The sequence below is a fragment of the Cebus imitator genome, unplaced genomic scaffold (assembly GCF_001604975.1).
Source record: "Cebus imitator isolate Cc_AM_T3 unplaced genomic scaffold, Cebus_imitator-1.0 Scaffold0, whole genome shotgun sequence".
Classification (NCBI taxonomy): domain Eukaryota; kingdom Metazoa; phylum Chordata; class Mammalia; order Primates; family Cebidae; genus Cebus; species Cebus imitator.
The window spans coordinates 19,643,535-19,662,540 of record NW_016107315.1 but is presented as its reverse complement, the minus strand read 5'-3'; the positions used below and the strand labels follow the sequence as shown (position 1 = coordinate 19,662,540).

The 19,006-nt window shown below is 47.6% G+C and overlaps 1 protein-coding gene across 7 annotated transcripts in view; it reads left to right on the top strand.

The window, feature by feature from the left end:
• The window catches only part of PKNOX2 (PBX/knotted 1 homeobox 2), a 267,999-nt gene that overhangs the window by 161,516 nt on the left and 87,477 nt on the right, over positions 1–19,006 (top strand). For 4 of the 7 annotated variants that reach the window (XM_017523819.1, XM_037736405.1, XM_037736394.1 and 1 more), the window contains one exon: positions 4,316–4,423. The exons of 2 other annotated variants lie outside the window; for them this stretch is intronic. The gene's annotated coding sequence lies outside the window, so the exon portion shown is untranslated. Of the gene's footprint in view, positions 1–4,315; positions 4,424–5,081; positions 5,155–19,006 lie in introns of all 7 variants that reach the window. One more of the 7 variants, XM_017523828.2, reaches the window with a different exon arrangement.

Below are 19,006 nucleotides of genomic sequence, written 5' to 3'. Positions count from 1 at the left end.
GGGCTGCTTATTAGCTTTTAGAGGGGAAGAGCTCTGTATGGTGATGAGAAGGAGAGTGTTGGGTCTCTCTGCCTGTGGTCTAGAAATGGGCACACAGCTTGAGTGTGGAGGGCAAGAGGCAGGTGGGGGCTGGGAGGATGGCCGCGGCCATCGGGGGTCTCTTTCTCCCTGCCATCCTGGCCCTCTATCATGTGAATGGCCCCGCTTGTGCTTGGCGGAATCGCCGGCAGTGACAGGAAGGAGATTACAGGCTGTATTTATGTCCTGTAGCTTTCGCTAGGCTGTAGGGAAACAAGTGGAACTAGGCAGTTGTCAGTTCTGGGAAGGAGAATTCCATGTATATTGTAGCCCTGAAGCGGTGCCCTGTTAGGGGACATGCTGGTGTCACCTCTGATCGTCCTTCTTCTCTCAAATGTGTGTTTTATTAATCCCTGAGTGGACAGCAGGGTCAGTTTCTTTCCCTAATATTGGAGTAATTCCTCTCTGAGGAGCTCTAGCTCCTCTATGTTGTCTTGGGGTGGGGGCAGCAGAGGCTCAGCTAGAGCAGAAAGACAAGAAACAAGTGGCTATGGCAGGATGTCAGAGGGCTGGCTCCTAGTGCCAGGAATGGCACAATGAACAAGACAGAGTCTGGAGCCCATACCAGGCAGGCAGGGCTTCCTCCCCTCCCCAGCCCTGACCCTGGCCCTGAGCCCTGCTCCAGCCATTGTGGGATCCGGAAGCTGACAGTCAGAAGCAGCATCATACACACATTGTGGGTGACAATCATTTCTTTACCTTCTATTTTGTCCACTAGACTGTAAGCACTTAGACAGGGAAAGAGAGGGAGAGGGGGAGAGGAATAGAGAGAGAGACACAGGGAGAGAAAGAGAGACAGAGAGACAGAGACAGAGAGGGACAGAGACAGAGTGTGTGTGTTTTGTCTTTAATGCCCAGGCCCCAGCACAAGGTAGATTCTTAATACATGGGGACTAAAATGAAGCGATTTGTACCTTCCCAGAACAGGGCAGGAGGGAGTAGTAAAAAGCTACCCAAGAACAGATCTGTCATTTGCTAAGTCAGCCTCAGGCACTTGGAAAAGGCTGATGTTAGCAAAGCTCCCAGGATCGCTTCTCAGCCTTCTGGCTAAGATCAAGTGTAGCAAAGCTCCAAGCAATGGCCTATCCCACCATTCAGGGCACACCGCCTTTACCTCTCCTTCGGGGAGTGCAACATTAATTTATCACTTACTACTGCAACCACCCTCTCTGGATTGGTAAGAAATAGAAGGGCAAAGAAAAGCAGAGAGCTTGGGAGAACAAAATGTCTGGAGTCAGAAGACACACCACTTGCTGTCTGTTTTCTTAGGCAAGAGCTGTGCTTGACTTTCCTAAGCCACGTTTCCCACATCTACAAAATAAGAGCAATTACCTGGCAAGGGAAAGGGGTCTCTCATATGCTGCTGATAGGATGTAAACGGGTGTGACCTTCCTGCAAGGAATTTGTAAAAAATCCTTAATATGCAAATACCTTTGGACTTGGCAATTCCGCATCTAGAAACTTATCCTAAGAAAATAATCAAGTCTGGAGGAAAAGTCTACTGCAAGAATAGTCATTATGTGTTTATAACAGCAAAAACTGGAAATAATCTAAACAACAAATGTTAAAAAGTTGTCTGAGTAATTAGAGTATATCCATGAATAGAATGCTATAATCATTAAAATTATATTTTCCCCTACATGAAAAGGTATTTATGATATGTTGTTAAATATAAAAGACTGTTTAGTGAACAGTAGGAAAATATGATACTGTTTTTGAGAAAGAAGCATTTACTCCAAATATTAACTATGGCTTATCTTTATATTGTAGGATTGCAACTAACAACATTTTTCCTCTTATTTATCTATTTTCCATAGAAAGCATTTGTTATTTTTTAAAGGTAACAAAATCATTATATTAAAATACCTACTTTTAAAGGTTGCTTTAGGAGTCAAAGAAGATATTGCACATGAAAGTACTTTGTAAACTGAAAAAAAAGTATAAGGGTTTAAGATAGGACTTCTGCCCATGAGAAGCTTATAGTTTGGAAGGAGATAAAAGATATCTAAGATAACCACAGCGTGAGACAGGATGTGACTAGAGCTTTCAGAGAATGACAAGCAGCATGTTATTGGGTAGCACAGAGGAGGAAAAATTACTTCTGGCTGTGGAGGTAGCAGCCAGAATGTTTGCATGAACACTGAAGAATGGTTCAGATAGAAATATCTGATCGGATTGACATACAGAATCGGGCATTGAGGGGAGTGGGAAGTTGTGGACGGGTTTGGAGAATGGCAAGTGTTGTGAGTGGGTGGAGAGTGGAGAGCCTCTGGTGCAGGGTGGAAGATGAGTCTAGAAAGGCAGTCTGGCCAGCTGCTTTCTACACAATGAGCAGATGTGCGTTGAGGGCCTTCTCTGAGCAGGAAGTCATTGAACTCCTGGAGGAGGTGGTGACACAGCTGTAAACCCGTCACAGGTGCGAGGCACTCACGGCTCTGTTGGCAGTGCCTGGCATGGACGAGACCTTGAAGAGTGTGGATGAAGTTGCCTGCCCCAGTAGTTCTGCCTGGAAGCATCCGGGTAGGGGTGTGCTCTGGGGCTGACGATGGGAAGGAGGGGTATGGTGCTGGGGAGAAGGACTTTCTGCAGCTTATGCTGCTGGGAATGGAAAGGAGGACGGATATCTGCAGCCCTGACTGGAAGGGGATGAGACATGGGAGAGTGGTGGAGGAGTGAAAAGGAGATGAGGCTTGGAGGAAAAAGGAATCAAGCATATCTCCCAGGTTTGCTGCTGGGGTGGCCACAGAACTAGGGTCAGTCACAGAGTCCACAGACAAGCTCACATGGAGAAGAAGCCTGGTGCGGGGAACGAGCTAGCAGTAACTGGACCATGATGATGCCTCTGAGCTGGTCCTGATCTCTTGGGCACTTCCAGGGGCTGCCCAGGGCAGGCAATGGCTGGTATCCCTTATTTCCTCTTGGGAGGAGCCTGGGGTGCAAAGAAGGGAGGGGTTTTGTTTCAATTCAGAGAGCTTTTGTTAATGGAAATTCACAAACCACCCTGCCTATCCTTGCTTCCTTCAGCTCATCCCACCTCCCAGCACACCCAGCTTCCTCTCCCCTGCCACCAGGAATTCAAACCTCCCTCAGGATCTCGGATGCTGTCTCTCTGCTACCCTCACCTCCTAGCGGTGTGTGCGTGTGTGCATGCGCACCCACACACACCAGAAGGGAGGTAATAAAACCTAGTTGTTCAGGCAAATGTCTACATTTCCATCACCCTGCCACCACACCACTACCCCTTGCAGCTCCCGACCTGAGCCACTGTTTAGCTCCTCCTGTTGTCAGGTCACCAGTTAATTACATTCTTTACTGAGGTGCAAATGTGTTTTTACAGAGAGAGTAAGATGGTGTTAACTAGGAAGGAACTGCAAATGTTAAAGATGCATTCACCTCTGGTGTAGGGCTGGCCCTCCTGGCCAGCGGTGCTCCCCATTGCTGCCCTGAAAGTACAGCCCAGGCCTCAGAGCAGCCCCCGCTCCCCCGACCCTGCCATCCTGGCTCCAAGCACAGCCTCACTGAAGTCCAATTAGCAACTCATTTACAAGGAGAAATTGATGGGTCGATTTGAGAAGTGTCCAGCCACACACCCAGCTTCCATTCGCCAACACCATGGTCCATTTCAAATATTGAGAAACAAAATTAATTTGCCTTAATCTAAAAATAAAAATAAGTTGTGCAGCCAAAGCCACCTTGAGGCCACAGGTTGTCCTTTACTGCTAAGTGCTGCTTTGGGGTCACTCCCCACCAACTCTTCCTCCCTGCTGCCCTGGACCCCTCACCGCATTAGTGCCTCTCCAGACCCCAGCTGAAGTTTGCTATCACGTGGATCTGCAACTTGTGTGCATGCCTGACAAATCTATCACTGTCACCCATTCCTCTGAGTTTGCCCACAGCCTTAAAACAAGATGTCAGCTCTGGTCTTCCCAGCACGGCAGAAATCACTCACAGGCACCTGCCCACACTTGCAGGGGAGGGCCTTGGTCACACCTGGTGTCAGGAAGCCAGATGGGCAACAATAGGGCGCGTTCAACAGTGACCAGGGCTTGACTACAGTGGCTCTGTGGGCCTCAGCGACCACATTGGGAGAGAGTTGAACGGCAAATACAGGGAAAATGGCTGCAAGGGAAATTACAGAACAGAGCATATCCCGGAGCGGCCTGGAGAGGGGAGAACAGAGCCCAGGCTGCCCCTGCACCTCCTGCCTTCCTGCTGAGGGCTCCCTACCTTTTTGCAGGTGCTTTGGCTCTAGAGGACAGGAAGAAATTCTGGCCCAGCTGGAAGTAGGAAGAGGGGAGTGAGTCTCCTGAGGACCATCTCAGAGGCCGCCGGGATCACCCGAACAGTAAGAAATGCTCTTCTATCCCTTAACACATATTTAAATCCCCCAGGCGGATTATCTTTTCTTCTGAAACCAGCTCAGAACATGAGCTGACACTTACATGAACAACCTTAGAAAGCAAATCATTGTATGATTATTCTCATGTCTTTATGCTATCTCCTTAGCTCCTTGAGGACAAGGGCTGGGCCTTTTATTCCTGTCTCTTTTCATCTACGAATTCCATGAACAATAAATGGTTGTTGATACCGATGGGTGGCGCCTTGCATAGTATCATGATGATGATCACGTTTGTACCACCCTCTGGAGCAAACATTATCACCTATGAATGACCTGGCTGGGGGTGGGGGCCTCTTAAACATGCAGTTCCAGGACCCCAAAGCCTGAACTTCTGATGCACTGAGTCAGGATTAGGACTCAGGAACCCGCATTCTTTTTGATGCATATGGAGGAAACTGCATCCCAGGTGTTCCTGATGAACTCTGAAAAACAGTTCTTTTGAATGTATAAAGCAATTTGAATAGAGAAACTCATTTAATCCTCTTATCAGATAGGGTTTTTTTTAAATCCCCTTAAGTAACTTCATGATCTCACAGATATAAGTATCAATATAGGCAGGGACTTAGAAACCTAGTTATCCAAAACAACCCTTTTCTCTTTCCAGTATGCCATGATAAGGGCTGGGTCTGTTATGGTGAGATTGGGCCCCAACTCCAAAGGACCTTGCCCAGGATTTTGTAAGTTTCCCTGATGTCTTAGGGCCACCACGACCTTACAGTTCATCCGTCTCCATTTTGGTGGCAGAAATCATTGCCAAATTTCTCACAAAGCTGGTTTCCATGGAGAGAGGGAATGAGGGAGAATTAACCACAAAGCTGGATGTCCTTTTGCCCAGCTCCCCAAACAGCTAGTTAGTCTATTCAGAGGACCACATGTCTGAGGAGAGATTGGAAGCAACGTTTGTCTTTCTTCCTGTCTGGGGACTCTGTGTTCCAGGTACAACAAAGTGTGGGCAGCATGGGAGAGCTGTAGCCCCTCAAGGTGGAAGCCGAGGAAAGGGCATCTATGTGGGTCAAGTCTTCACTGAGTGTGGATTGGGTGACGCCTGTTTCCAGGGCAAGTTGACAGTCTTTTCAACAACATTCGGAGTCTGTGTGCACAGTGATGTCGCAGGGAGTTCACTGTAGACAGCAGCTGTGGGCAGGGCTTGAAGAAGATGGGAAGAAGGTAAAAAAAAGGACAAGAGTTCTATACCTGGTGAATCCATGTGAAGTGTATTGTTGCCCAAGTTCAGTGGCTTTCTCTGGAACTGAGAATAGAACTGAGGCTTGTCCTGCTGAACTCTCCGTTAGAGTCCTAACTCTCTGCAGGCTGAGGCTGCAGATGTGAGTCCAAACAGGCCAGCCTGAGCCTGGGAGAATGGAAGTGTTCCTGCCATCACCTGCGATGGTAGAATATGGGGAACAGGGTTGACGAACTGCTAATCCTGCTGTGAATTATGTCTTCCTGTAGAATGGAAGGCTTCGATGGATGGGATAGAGGCAACCTCAGATACCACCCTGATCTTTGCCCTCTCACTCCCGAGACACACACACAAACACACACACACACACACACACACACACACTCTGGCCACTGAACCATCTTGCTAAGTGAGTGACAGTATGGTCTGTTCCAGGGACTAAACACGGTTGACACTATTGCTTGGATGGGTGCAACCGGCAAGGACAATTTTTGCAGCTAATGCTGGAAGTGTGGCAATCAGAGAAGCTGCCAGCTGTCTCACTTAAATTCTTAGCTCTCTCGCTCTCTTTTTTTAAAATCATTTTGCTTACATAATCCACCCCCTTTTTATTTTCTAATTCTCTCCTTGCAAAGCTGGCACCAGAGGGGAAGGGCTGGGGTGGAGGGGGTAGCAATTACACATCGGTTTGGGGAGCATTTACATTTTGCAATTACAATTTAAAAATAAGTCTCGTTAATGATCTCCACGTGTAAACGACAAACCCTAACTGACATACATACTCTCCCGGGCCTGCCTGCCTTCCCCAAAGTCAGGGCTCAATGGAAGTTGAGGTGCCTAGGGAGACATAGGAGGAGGCTAGGGCCAGTGCTGAGGAGTGGCAAGAGCAAGTCATATGCCTTTGAGGTTGGTACAGGACAGATTTGGGGCTGAAAACTTGGAAGTCAAGAGTTCTGGACTCCAGCATCTTCTCCTCCCTATACTCACGCTAGGTCCTAGCCCATCTTCTTCTGAGCTTGGCACTGTAGGTACTCTGAGCTGGGAGAAAGGGAGCCCCAGATACTGATAGCCTCTGAGGTGGGGATTTTCAAAGTTCTGTTGGGCAAACATAAACCCTAGCTCTCAAGAGCCAGCCAGTGTACCTAGGTAGTCATGGATTGGGTAAAGGAGCTGATTCCATACTCATAGTTCTGGAAGGGAATAGCATTTGTTGTATTCCCATTTAGGAGAGATATTTCTCCTCTTCTCAGCTGGTGAACACATAGTTATTGGAACCCTCTGATTCCTTGAGGAAGCTTAGGCTTTGGAACCAGACCAACCTAGACTCCAATTCTAGCTCTGCCATTTGCTGGCTGTGGGATTTGGGGCAAGTTATATAACTTTTCTTTTTTTCTTTTTCTTTTCTTTTTTTTTTTTTTTTTTTTTTTTTGCTGAGACAGGGTCTCATTCTGTCACCTAGGCTGGAGCACAGTGGCAGTCTCAGCTCACTGCAACCTTCGCCTCCCAGGCTCAAGTGATCCTCCTGCCTCAGCCTCCCGGGTAGCTGGGACAACAGGCATGCACTTCCATGCTGCCCTGATTTTTCTTTTCTTTTTTTTTTTTTTTGTAGAGATAGTGTTTTGCCATGTTCTCCAGCCTGATCTCTAACTCCTGGGTCCAAGTGGCCTGCCTGCCTTAGCCTTCCAAAGTGCAGGGATTAAAGGCATGAGCCACTGTGTCTGGACACTTATGTTTTCTTACCATCGTTGTCTTTCTGTAATTGTGGTAATCATAATTACCTCATAGGGCTTCTGTGTGAATTAAATGAGAGTATGCACAAGAAGACACCTCACACAATGTCTGGTGCATCAGAAATGCTCAGAAAATAACCAGTTCCTGTGCAAGCCCCTTCCCTTGAGCCCCAAAGCGCCCCCTTCTACCAATATTAAAACTGCTTCTTTCCCACTACCATGGACACTAGGGAAGGGTGATGCGGCCTGATTTGTCCAAGCCTCCTCTGCATTCTGAGCAGAGCTTGGCAAAGCCAAGCCATCTGCATTCTGAGCAACTCCTGAATGGGCCCCCTCCGAACTCCCTGTAGGATTCTCTGCAGGCCACGTGGTTTCAGGTCCCAGTTCAGTCTTCAGCTTGTCTGGTGTTTCCTGAGTCCGCCTGTTCACAAGCCCAGTTCTGCCTTTTCTGTACATCATAATTCAACCGCATGACCTTTTATTGGCCACTGCCCCTCTCTGGGCCTCACATGTGTTCCTTCTCTGTGAGTGGGGAGGGGGACTAGAGGCTCTCTGAGGAGTCTTTCAGCCCTGACATCCTGTAGTCCTTGAATTCTCATTCTCCTCTCTGCTTCCCTCCACCAGATACTTGTGTAGAAAGCTGTTCATCTCTTGCACAGCTTCATCCAGGCCAGGCTTTGGACTGAGCACTTATAATCAAGAACTTAGAGTTGTTACTTGAAATATGCACAAAATAGTTCTTATCTACTGCAAAAGAGGTATTAATTTTTAAAAATTAGCCAGGCATGGTGATACACACCTGTAGTCCCAGCTACCTAGGAGGCTGAGGAGGAAGACTGCTTGAGGCCAGGAGGTCAAGGCTGCAGGGAGCTATGATTGCTCCATTGTACTCCAGCCTGGGTGACAGAGGGAGACCCCGTCCCTAAGAAACAGATGAGCAAGCAAATAAGAGGCATACATCTTACAAAGGAAAGAGGTCCCAAGCAGCCCAGATGGCCCAGGGCAGAGGGCACAGAAGGGGGTACATGGTCAGGGAGCTTCTTGAAGGTAGGGTCTACGTCTTATTGGTTTTACCATTTATTATAACACAATTAAATATTACATTTTAAATATTGTTCTAAAAACTTGCTTGTTTAACATAAGTTATATGATTGACAGCTTTCTGGGTCAAAACAAATAGATCTACTCCATTACTTTTAACTGCTGCATAGTTTTCTATTATATAGAGGTATCATTGTTTATTTATTATAGTTATTTCTTAAATTAGAAGTAAACAATGTGTGAGAGGAAAAAGCAAACAATGTAAAAGGTACAAAATAAAAACTCTCGCTTCCTACCCCCACCTCTACACACAAGGCTCACGATCTAAAGTCAACCACAGTGAACAGCTTCTGGCTTTAGCTATTTGCTGGCCAACATTTATTACATTAGATAATATGCTTAAGTCCTTTGTTCTTAGTTTATTTATCCATTAACTCTCTGTTACCGAAAGTTGAGGAAATTAACACAAATTTTCCCCTTCCCCTTCCAATTTGTATTAGTTTAATAAGTTTTTATCAAACTACATTTGATAATATCTATTTTTAGTTCATAGCATTATATACTATGTAACATATATACACAATATATAGTGTATGCTATATATTCATCTAAGTATAAATCTTCTAAATCTTAATAATGTAAAATAATAGTGATATACTGAATAACACATACCAGATAGCATTACATATACTCTAGAGATTATGTGTTTTATAGATCGTAGCACTACATATTATACATAATACTAAAAAATATAGAATATATACTCTAGTACATTCCATATATAATATAGTATATAGCATTATATAGTATATATAATATGGTATACATGATATATAATATATAATACTATACACTGTATTATATTGTATATATATAATTTACTATATATTATAATATATACAGTATTTTAAAAATCACATATAGTGATTATAATGTATATTATAATAAATATTATATTTACTATTATAATATTTATAATATATATATTACATGTCATATATAACATGTAATATATAAAAATATATAATATATATTTAATATACATATTATATAGTATATATAATATTTATATATTACATGTTATATAATGTATACTATAATAAACATATTTGTATATTATATTTATAAATATAATATTTACTATAATATACATTATATAACATGTAATATACATAAATATCATTCTATTATATTATACTACATGCTATTATATATAGTATAGTATATAAATAAAATAGTATGTAGTATGTTATGTGCTGTGTTCTATAATACATATGTTTGCTATGTACTATAGTATATAATTGTATATTATGTAATATATAGGATATAGTATGCCATATAGTATTATACTGTATATAATATACTACACACTATATATAGATTTATATATTATATTTTGCATAACAATAAATTATCTGTTATTTTACATTGTTAAGATTTAAAAGATTTATACTCTGTTACATTGCTGTAGTTTACCTCTGCATTCTATAGGTGATTATAAGATGGAAATCTGTTTAAAAGCATTAAAACCACCGTGGGCATGGCAATGTTATTCAGTCGCAGAGCTAAGCAGTGTGAATGGCCCGTGGAAGGGGCGTCACAACGTGGCTGCTGCGGAAGGGCTTTCTGAGCCTCGTGGTGCCATGACCGGCGCCCTGAGCAGCTGCTCTTTCTTGTTCAGTGTTCTCCTCCCCTTCGGGTTTCTTCGTTTGCTGGACTACAACCTCTAGTTATTTTTTTATATCAACGAGTGGGAAATAAACTCTGAGTTCTCACATGTCCAACACAGGCTTTGTCTTCACACTTGATTGATAATCTGACTGTGCTCAGAATCCCAGGTTCAAAACCTTTTTCTCCTAGAACTTGATGACATGGCTGCACCATCTCATTTCTAATCTTGCAGTGAGGATCCATGGGAACGTGTGGTTCTCTCTTCTCTTCCCATTAAAGTTCTGATTTCAGCACGATGTGTTGGGGCTTGAGGTTTCTTTGTGTTCTCCTTTCTTAGCGCTGGGATCTTTTCAGTCTGAAGTCACCTGCCTGCTTCGGCACAGGGAAATCTCCATTTTGCTACGTCTTTTTTTCTTTTCCTTTGTCATCTCTGTTTCCTCCTTCTGGGACATCCACTGCCCTGCATGGTGCCGGGCAGAGAATAGGTGCTTGATCAATGAGGCCTGGATTTGCTACCTGGGACCTGGGTTCTAATTAGGACCCTGTCTCCAACTTGCTGCATGGACTTGGGCGAGTTTCCTTGTTTGCCTGGGGAAGACGTCAGACCTCACGACAACTCAGGACTCTCCCACCTCTGTTGGTCGTCTGACAATCTGCCCTAGTGCCTTGAGTTCCCACTGCTTCTGGAATTGGGGAAGAAGCATTGATGTCCTGAAGAGTGAAGAAAAGGCTGAGGTTGGGTTCCAGGATGGCTGCAGCAGCCAGCTTCCCACTGTGAGTGGCTCCTTTGGACCCTCCATCTCCCCAGCATCTGCTCTCTGTCCCCCTTGGGGAGCTCTCCGCCTGACCTTCCCATCATTCTGAAATGCACTTCCTCACCTCCCTGTCTCCCTCTGCCCATCTCCCCTACTCCCCACACTTCCCCAGCTCACATGCACACACAGCTTCTGCCAGTGAAATCATCCCTGACCTCGGCAAGTGACGCATTAAGTGATATCTTTTTCTCATGTTTATGAACTGCAGGACAAAGAGACAGCAGACTGCTCTTCCCAGCCACAAAGCACAGGCTCTCACCAGAGACAGCCAGGCCCTAAACAGAGAAGAAAGCTCCGAGGGGGCTGCAGACAGCAGGGACCTCCCCCAGCCCCAGAGAAACTTGTGTCTTTGGGGAGTCATCTTAGAGGAGGATCCCTGTTTACTTCTCTTTCCCATCCCGAAGACTGGCTCCGGGAGCAGGCATCTTACAGGCACCACCCTGCCTGCTCTGGTCAACCTGCTCTGGACAGAACCTCCTGATCTGGAAGTGGAGACACTTTGTTCCTTTTCTCTGGACAGGCTTGACCCTGGAAGATCCAGACTAACAAATGCTCAGATCCCAGAAGATGAGTAACCGTTCTAAGCATCCTAATTGGTCCCTGAGGGCCAGAGTCCACTGTGCAAAATTGCCTTCTTCTTCTCCTCTTCTTCTTCCATCCCCTGGTCCTTGCCCTGGCATAAGAGACGGGGTCCATCTCACTGGAGAAACAAGAGGGCAAAGTGAAGGCACAGTCTTGAACTTCAAGACTACAAAGATTCTGTGCTAAAGGCAAGATTCTTTCTTTCCTCCCAGACCGTAATGACAGGAAATAGGTTGCATTGCAAAAGGCAGAATTAAGCTTCAATGCAGGTTAGAATTTTCAGGCCCGTTCCTAGTATTCAAAGACTCTGCTGCTAATATGAAACACTCCTCCTCTGTGTCTGAGAGCAGCTAAAAGGGCCAGCACATGACTAAAGTTTTCCCTCTTAGGAGCCAGAGAACCACAGCCCCCTTTCCAAGGCTAGAGGTTGAAGGACCTGGCAGAGAACAGCCGGAGCCAGTGTGAGGTAGAACACAGCTCCGTCCTTGCACTTCTGTTTAATAGCCGCCTGCCTCGGAGGCTGTGGGTAATAACCCTGCTGCTGGCTCACTGGTTGCCCATTCAGACTGCTGCCTAGAATCTCTCGGGGCTGAGAGAGGAGGAAAAGACTCCGAAGTGAACAAGAAGGGGCTTCTTTGGCAAGAGGATAAATCTTGGACTCAGGGAGATATGACAAGAGAGGGGATGCCCCAACTTGAAAAAACTGATAGTGTTCCACTGGACAGGCTTTGCCAAGATAGACCCAGCTGCCTCTTAGCCTGTGTGTCATGGACAGATTTGGACAGATTTCATTCCAGAACAGGGACTTCTTTCAGTGGTGGGTGGTCTCTGGAAAGCCATGGTATGTGGGGAAAGAAGGCCAAGTGGAGATGGTCACAGAGAGCAGGCTGCCTATACGCTCCCGTCAACCCCCTTTCGCTCTTCCTGGGCCCCAGCAGGGCCCCTCAGTCCAGTATGACAAAACAGAATCACTGGCCAAATCCCAGTCAATATGATTCGGAGCCCTGGTCCCACAGTCGCCAAGAGCAGGGTGAAGGATAGGCAGCCTGGCTTTCATGGGTACCCCTTGCCTTCCCGGAGTTCAGCTCCCAGACACCTACAACACATGATCAGATTCCAATTATACGTTGCCTTTGAGATGCAGTCTTCAGCCATATAGTTCTATCATTTTGTGTTCTTTAATTTTGTTCCTTCTCCTCCTAACTGAACACACAGTCCAGTGAGTCCACGATGAAGACTCAAGATTTGCCGCCTTCAACTCGCTTGACGTTTTCCATCTTTGTCTCGGTCGTATTGCGTTTATGAGGCCCCTACTTACCGCTGGTATCAGCGCTTTCATTTTCCCATCTCCCGCTCATTTTTATAAAATAATAAGAGCAAAATGCAATGAAATATTTAAGAAAATGTGTACACACACTGCTGTCGCCGGACGACAGTGCTGATAGAAGGAACTTCCCCACCGTGGGAAGGCACAGAGCATGTGTTCGTTAACTGATGTGCAAAAGCCCAGGCTCGTCAAGACAGAAGACATTTAGTGGTGTCAGTATAACATGATGCTTGGAAAATCAGGGCATGTGAAAGTCAAAGGGCAGCCAGTATTGGAGGGCCCAGCTCTCAATTGGCGACCTGGTTTTAGAATCAGCCTCGCCTTTTCAGCACTTCTCCAACTTCAAGGAGTCTCAGTTCCTTCCTGCTGTCTCCCGCCTTCACCCTGAGACTTCCTGTTAACCCTGCAGACTCTGGGATCAGACTGTATGTAACATCTGGAAACTTCCTCAGAGCCCCAGTTTGCTCATCCTCAAATGGGAACAACCGTAATGCCGTCACCGTCTGGCTAAGAAAAAGAGACCAGGTGATCCGTATCTGCTGTTAGCGTCATGCCTGGGGCAGAGGGGGGCTCAATGGGTGGCAGCTGTTACTAATTCCATATTATCATCTCACTCATGTTCAAATTGGCTCCAGGAACTAACACACTTATTCTCACTGCTGTGTAAATGGCTGCTGGGATTTAAAGGGCTATGCTTCTTGGATTGGTTTGTTTTACATTTTAAGAGTAAGCCAAAGAAATTAAACTATAGCCGTGTATATATATTGAGGCTCCATAAGGAGGCAGACTTTGTGGAGTCATATTCCGTAGGCTGCCCCTTCTCTCCTAATGAACATGCAAGGCAGAGCCATGATCTTGTCTGCTGGGGGAACAGGGGCCAGTGGGCAAGAGGGGACATGGGGTGAGGAGCAGATTTTCCAAAACACGGAAACACGCATGGTTATCGCTCCCGCCACAATTTCCCACGTGTTGTCCTGGGGTGAAAAGGGAAGGAAGCCTTCATGGGACAGTAGGGTTTGGAGCCAGGTGTTGATGAAGGGAAGGGCACGGCTGTGAAATACAGAACACCTTGCTGGCGAATAAGAAACACAGCAAAAGGCAGGAGAGCATCTTAGGTTGGGGGCAATGGAAGGCGTGTCTGCTGGGGTGTGTCTGTGTGGCCGTGTCACTTCCTCTCGCATCATGGCTGTCATCTTCCCTTCCCCAGGGCTGCCTTTCCTGCAGCTCAGCAACAAGAGCCGGTGTACCTGCCCTCCTTCCAAGGGGGTGGTGAGAACCCAGGGTGGGGTAGCCTTTCCTCCTCCCGCTGATCCCGTTGCCATGGGCTCTGCTTAGAGCTCCCATCCTGTTTCTTGTGAGCTCCGCCTGGACCACCACAAAGGCGCAGGAAGGGCATGCATTGACTGGGTGTGGGAGTGTCAGGAATGAGTGGATTTTCCATGATAAGTGGAACCCACAGAGCCACTTGCTTCCACAGCCCTGATTCTTGATGTTTTTTTTGTTTTTTTTTTTTTCTAAAGGCAAGTTTTAAAAATTGGAATGAGGTGTCATCTAGCCAGATACAGAGAGAAAAGGGGCCTGGCTGACCCTCTTAGCTCTTTGTCTCCAGGAGAATCTAGGTTGCACCAGGGGTGGAATGCACAGGCTTCAGGGTCCCTCACCTCCATGCCCTTCTTCCCCCGCCAGCCCCCACTCAGCCCGCCCTGCCCACACCTTACATGGTCCCCCACCCCTGCTTTCCTTCTCCCCCCAGCTCCCAGGGAGTGTCAGGGCCCTCCTGACTGCCCCAGAGGAGAGAGGCTTACCAAAGGAAGGGAGCCCAGGAGGCCGCCAGAGGTGGCTCCCCACTCTTCCACCTGGGATCCCAGCTCTGGAGCGGTTTGTCTGTCTCTGCTGAGTCGTGGGTCTCAGGGGCCTGGCCGGTGTTGTTTTCTCAGCTTGGTTCCTGAGCAGCGGCTGCTGTCAGCTCTTGACAAATAATAATAAACCTGGGAATCAGGCTTGTCGAGGGGGACTTCAGTGCCTAGTTCATTTTTAGATATGTTTCTCTGTGTGTGTGTGCAAATGAGAGAGCACATGATAGTGTCTCTAGGGGAGGGGGGAGCCGGGGCTCCCAGGTGCCCTGACAATCCACCCTACCCGCCACCGAGGAGGACCTGGAGGGCTCTCTGCTGTCTGATCCCTGGAGTTGCCTGCCTGTCGAAAAAAGAAAAAAAAGAAAAAGAATTGAATAAAAGGCCTCCAGCTCTCTCCTTTCCCTGGGCCTCCCCACCTCTCCCACTCTGTCTGGCTAGAGATGAAGGGGGCTGGAGAGGAAGAAAAAGGGCAGAATCCCCTCTCTAGGTTAGAAGATTCCAAGGGGGCCACAGGCTGGGGGAGAGTGTTGACTCAGACCACCCCAGGGCAGCAGCTGTGGCCCCCCTCCTGCCTCCATTCCTGGGGGTGAACAGTAGGAGGAGGGTCTCATGGCATGGCAGACATACTCTAAATTGAGCATCGCTGCAAAAGCAGGACCCAGGTGTGGTGAGTGTGAAGTTTGGGGACACATTAGCGATGGCCCTTTGGGGCAGAACAGCACCCACTTTTCAGCAGACAGGACCCACTACAGGTCATTGCCGCCATCCCCCTGCCTCCAGGTGGGAGAAGGTGCCTACCACCTATGCGAGCAGAATGCAAGGCCTGTGCTTCCCCTTCCATCCGGCATGCTGTTTTTTTTTTTTTTTTTTTTTTTTTTTTTTTTTTTTTTTTTTTTTTTTTTCTGTTTTTTGTTTTATTTTGTTTAAAGGAACCAAAGGGGGAAAATTTGCCAAGTTGTAAAGTGCTTAAAGAGGAGATGAGAATCTTCATCAAAATGCTAAAAGCTGGAGGGAGAGTAATGTGAGAACTCCTGCCTGCTATTTATGGGATTGATACTCAGATCAAGAAGAAGCAAGCAGTTGGATGAAAGGAATTATTGTTAAGCTCCTCGGTAGGAAGATCTAATGGACAATTGCCGCTATCAGGGGGAATTAAATTGCTGTTTCAGTTTGTAAAATATATCAGCGGCTTTTTGAAGCCAGAAAAGGTGTGACAGCGAGGCAGGGAGGGAAGTGGGGCTCCAACACTCTGGTTCCTGGTGTGGAGAGGCAGGAGAAAGACCAGGAAGAGGGCGTGGGAGCAGGCGGAGGTTGCTCCTCTAACTCCCCTGCTGCATGTTGTGAAGCCCAGTTAAAAAATAGCTGAACTGGGGAGTCAAGGAGGAGAGGCTGCAGCCCTGGAACTCTGGCTCCTGTGTGAACCAGAGTGGCATGGCCAACAGCAAAGGGCAAGACGGTGGGGCTCCTCTCTGGGAAACCCGGTGGGACTGGAGTTTAAGGAAGGTAAGTCCTGTCCACGGAGGAGGGAGTGGCTGAGGAGGGTGATGGACCTGGTGCTGGGTCCTGTCCCCAAACGCTGCTTTGTCATGCTGCCTGTGTGCCCACTAATCCTTCCCATAGTGAACCATGGACACAGAGGGACCCAGGGTGGAAAACAGCATCCCCTCCTGCAGTGTGGGTCTGTAATGTAAGCTTCTGCTCATCTCTAGGCTGGGGTCAGTGAGTTCGTAAGTGATCTTTTGGCCCGGCCACATTGGGGACATATTGTCACTATGAATAATGAACAAACAGTAAAATGGTCTTGAGGGCAGAGAAGGGAGAGGAGGTCGAGGCCCTTGGAAGTAGGATCACCGGCCATTAGGGGGAGGCCACAATCCTTGGGATGGAAACTGGGGGTTGGGTAGGAATGGTCTCTGGTTTCCCTGGTCTCACTGAAGGCCCTTACCTTTTCCAAAGCGCATTTGCTCCATGTGGCATTTAAGGGCTGAAGGAGGATTGAGATAGAGAGATTTGCAAATCTCTCAGGGAGTCAGAAGCAGGGAGTCCTAGCCAAAGCTCACGCTGGCTTCCGCTCTGTTCCCACTCTGTTCCCTGGGCACCAGCATCGTGATATTAGGGCATGACCTGGCACCACCTCCCAAGTTGGCTTCCCAGAAAGGTGGTAAATGACAATTAGTACGGAGAGCTATGGCTGGCCAAAGCGTCTGCTTGTCTTGGTTGTCGTCTCTGCCTCCCCACTGAGTGTTCCCGGGAGGATCTGGAGGGGCAGTAGGGAAGCAGGTGTTCTGGCTGTGACATTCTGCAAGGATGCCGGGTGCAGCGCGCCCTGGGACCTGGGTCATTGTGGAGTCGCAGCTTATTTTTGACCTCTTAGCCGGCCTTCAGGACACAGAGTGAACAAGGGTGTCTGACATGAGTGCAAATCCCACTCACTTCCTCTCCACCTGTTTCTCCTTCAGTAACATAGATACAACCTCCCTCCCTGGCTCCCAGGCCCCACTCCAAGCCTGACCTCATCAGACTGGGGGATCTCCATTTAGCCCCATCAGCCCAGGATCAGAAAGACAGGCAGAAAGCAGCACCCACTCAGCCCCACATTCCTTCTGCCTGAATCCTCAGGGTCCCCAGCTTCCTCTCAGCAACCACAGCCCCTGGGGTGAAGAGGCAGGCGAGGGTGTTTGCTGTGTTGTAAGGGGGAGCAGCCTCTGGGAAGCTTACCCGTCTTCCCAAATTCCTTAGTCCTCCCCTCCAGGAGCCTCCACTTCTCCCTCTTTTTGAAACATTTCAATCGGACAACTGATTTGGAGGTGACAGAGCCCTGCTTACATGGCCAAGCTTCCCAGCCCACGGTGCATCCTCTCTCTCCCTTCTGTCCTCCTCTGCCACCACAAATTGACCTCATCCTTGACACTGCTCAGCTGTCGGTGCCAACTCCAACCACCAAGCCTCAGGGACCACCGAGCTCCGGCAGACACCCCGCCTCCGGTTTGTCACTTCTACCCTTATGGGCTTTGCAGAGAGACCTGGTGCGTGTGTGTGTTTGTGTGTGTGTGCTCGCGTGCACCCACACGCCTGCGCTTCTTTAGATAAATCCACAGAGTCACATGAAATCAGTGACAGGCTGACACCGTTATTTCAAGATTCATCGCTGTGAGCTGCCAGCAGAGGAGACCTAGCCAACTCCATTCCACCAGCAACACTTTTTTTCCAGGCATAATTTATAGCACTGGGGTGAATTTGTTTCCAAAAGATGAATATCACACTATCAGCAACAGCTGCCTCTCATTTTTATTTGTTTTTAAATTTGACTCAAAGTCCAATTCTCCATACACATCCCAGGCTGCAAATCCTAAGGCGACTGATTACATGATTTAGTAAACAGGTTATATTATATAATGCAATTAAAACGGGGCCCTGCGACGCCACCTACAGGCCACTTCTGGGAAGGGAGCTGGGCCAGAGAAGATCATTTTGGACGCAGTGTTGGTGTTGGGGCTGAGGGAAAAAGAGACGGATTGTGCCAGGGTTGAGGAGGCTGCCCCAGAGGGAGATGTTGAAGCCAGCCAGGTTACTAATGCAGCTTTTCAGTCCCTCCTGCTGAGTTCACTGTGTTATTTCAGCCTCCTGCAAATCTGTCTAGACGTCAGAACTCAGGCCTGGGCAGCTGCTCAGAGGGGACAGCTTGGGGGTGGGGGTGGAGGGGTAACCTGGGGCGTCTGGTCTGAAGGGATTGACAGCTCCTGGCTCGCTGGCCTCAGGGTCTCCTTCCTACTCTCCAACTAGACGGGAGGAAGAGAAGTCAGGCGCTGGCTGGCCTTTGGAAAGAAGCTACAATCCAACCCTTTCCGTTCCATCCAGCAAGCATGAGTGCAGTGCAAATCCTGGGCAAAGGCTTCTGCAATTTTCTGAGGAAATCTCTTCATTTGCAGTCCGAGAGGGAAAGTGACTTGTACAGGCTACAGAATAAGTGGTAGAGTCCCTGGATATGGAATCCAGACTTTTTGACCCCAAGCCCAGGCTTGGAACATGGTGATCGAGAGCTGAGGATGGCCCTGTGAATTCCCTCATCCAATCCCAAAGTTTACACATGGGGAAATACAGACCCAGAGAGGGGATGGGATTTTTGCAGCCCCTACTTGTCTCAAGGGAAGCAAAATCATGAACATACTGCTTGTGTGTGTCAGAGGACAGACAAGAAGCATTCCTAGGGGGCCCTCAGCAGTGCCTCTTAGCTACTATGGAAGGAAGAGAGGAAGGGAGAGGAAGGAAGGAAGGAAGGAAGGAAGGAAGGAAGGAAGGAAGGAAGGAAGGAGGGAGGGAGGGA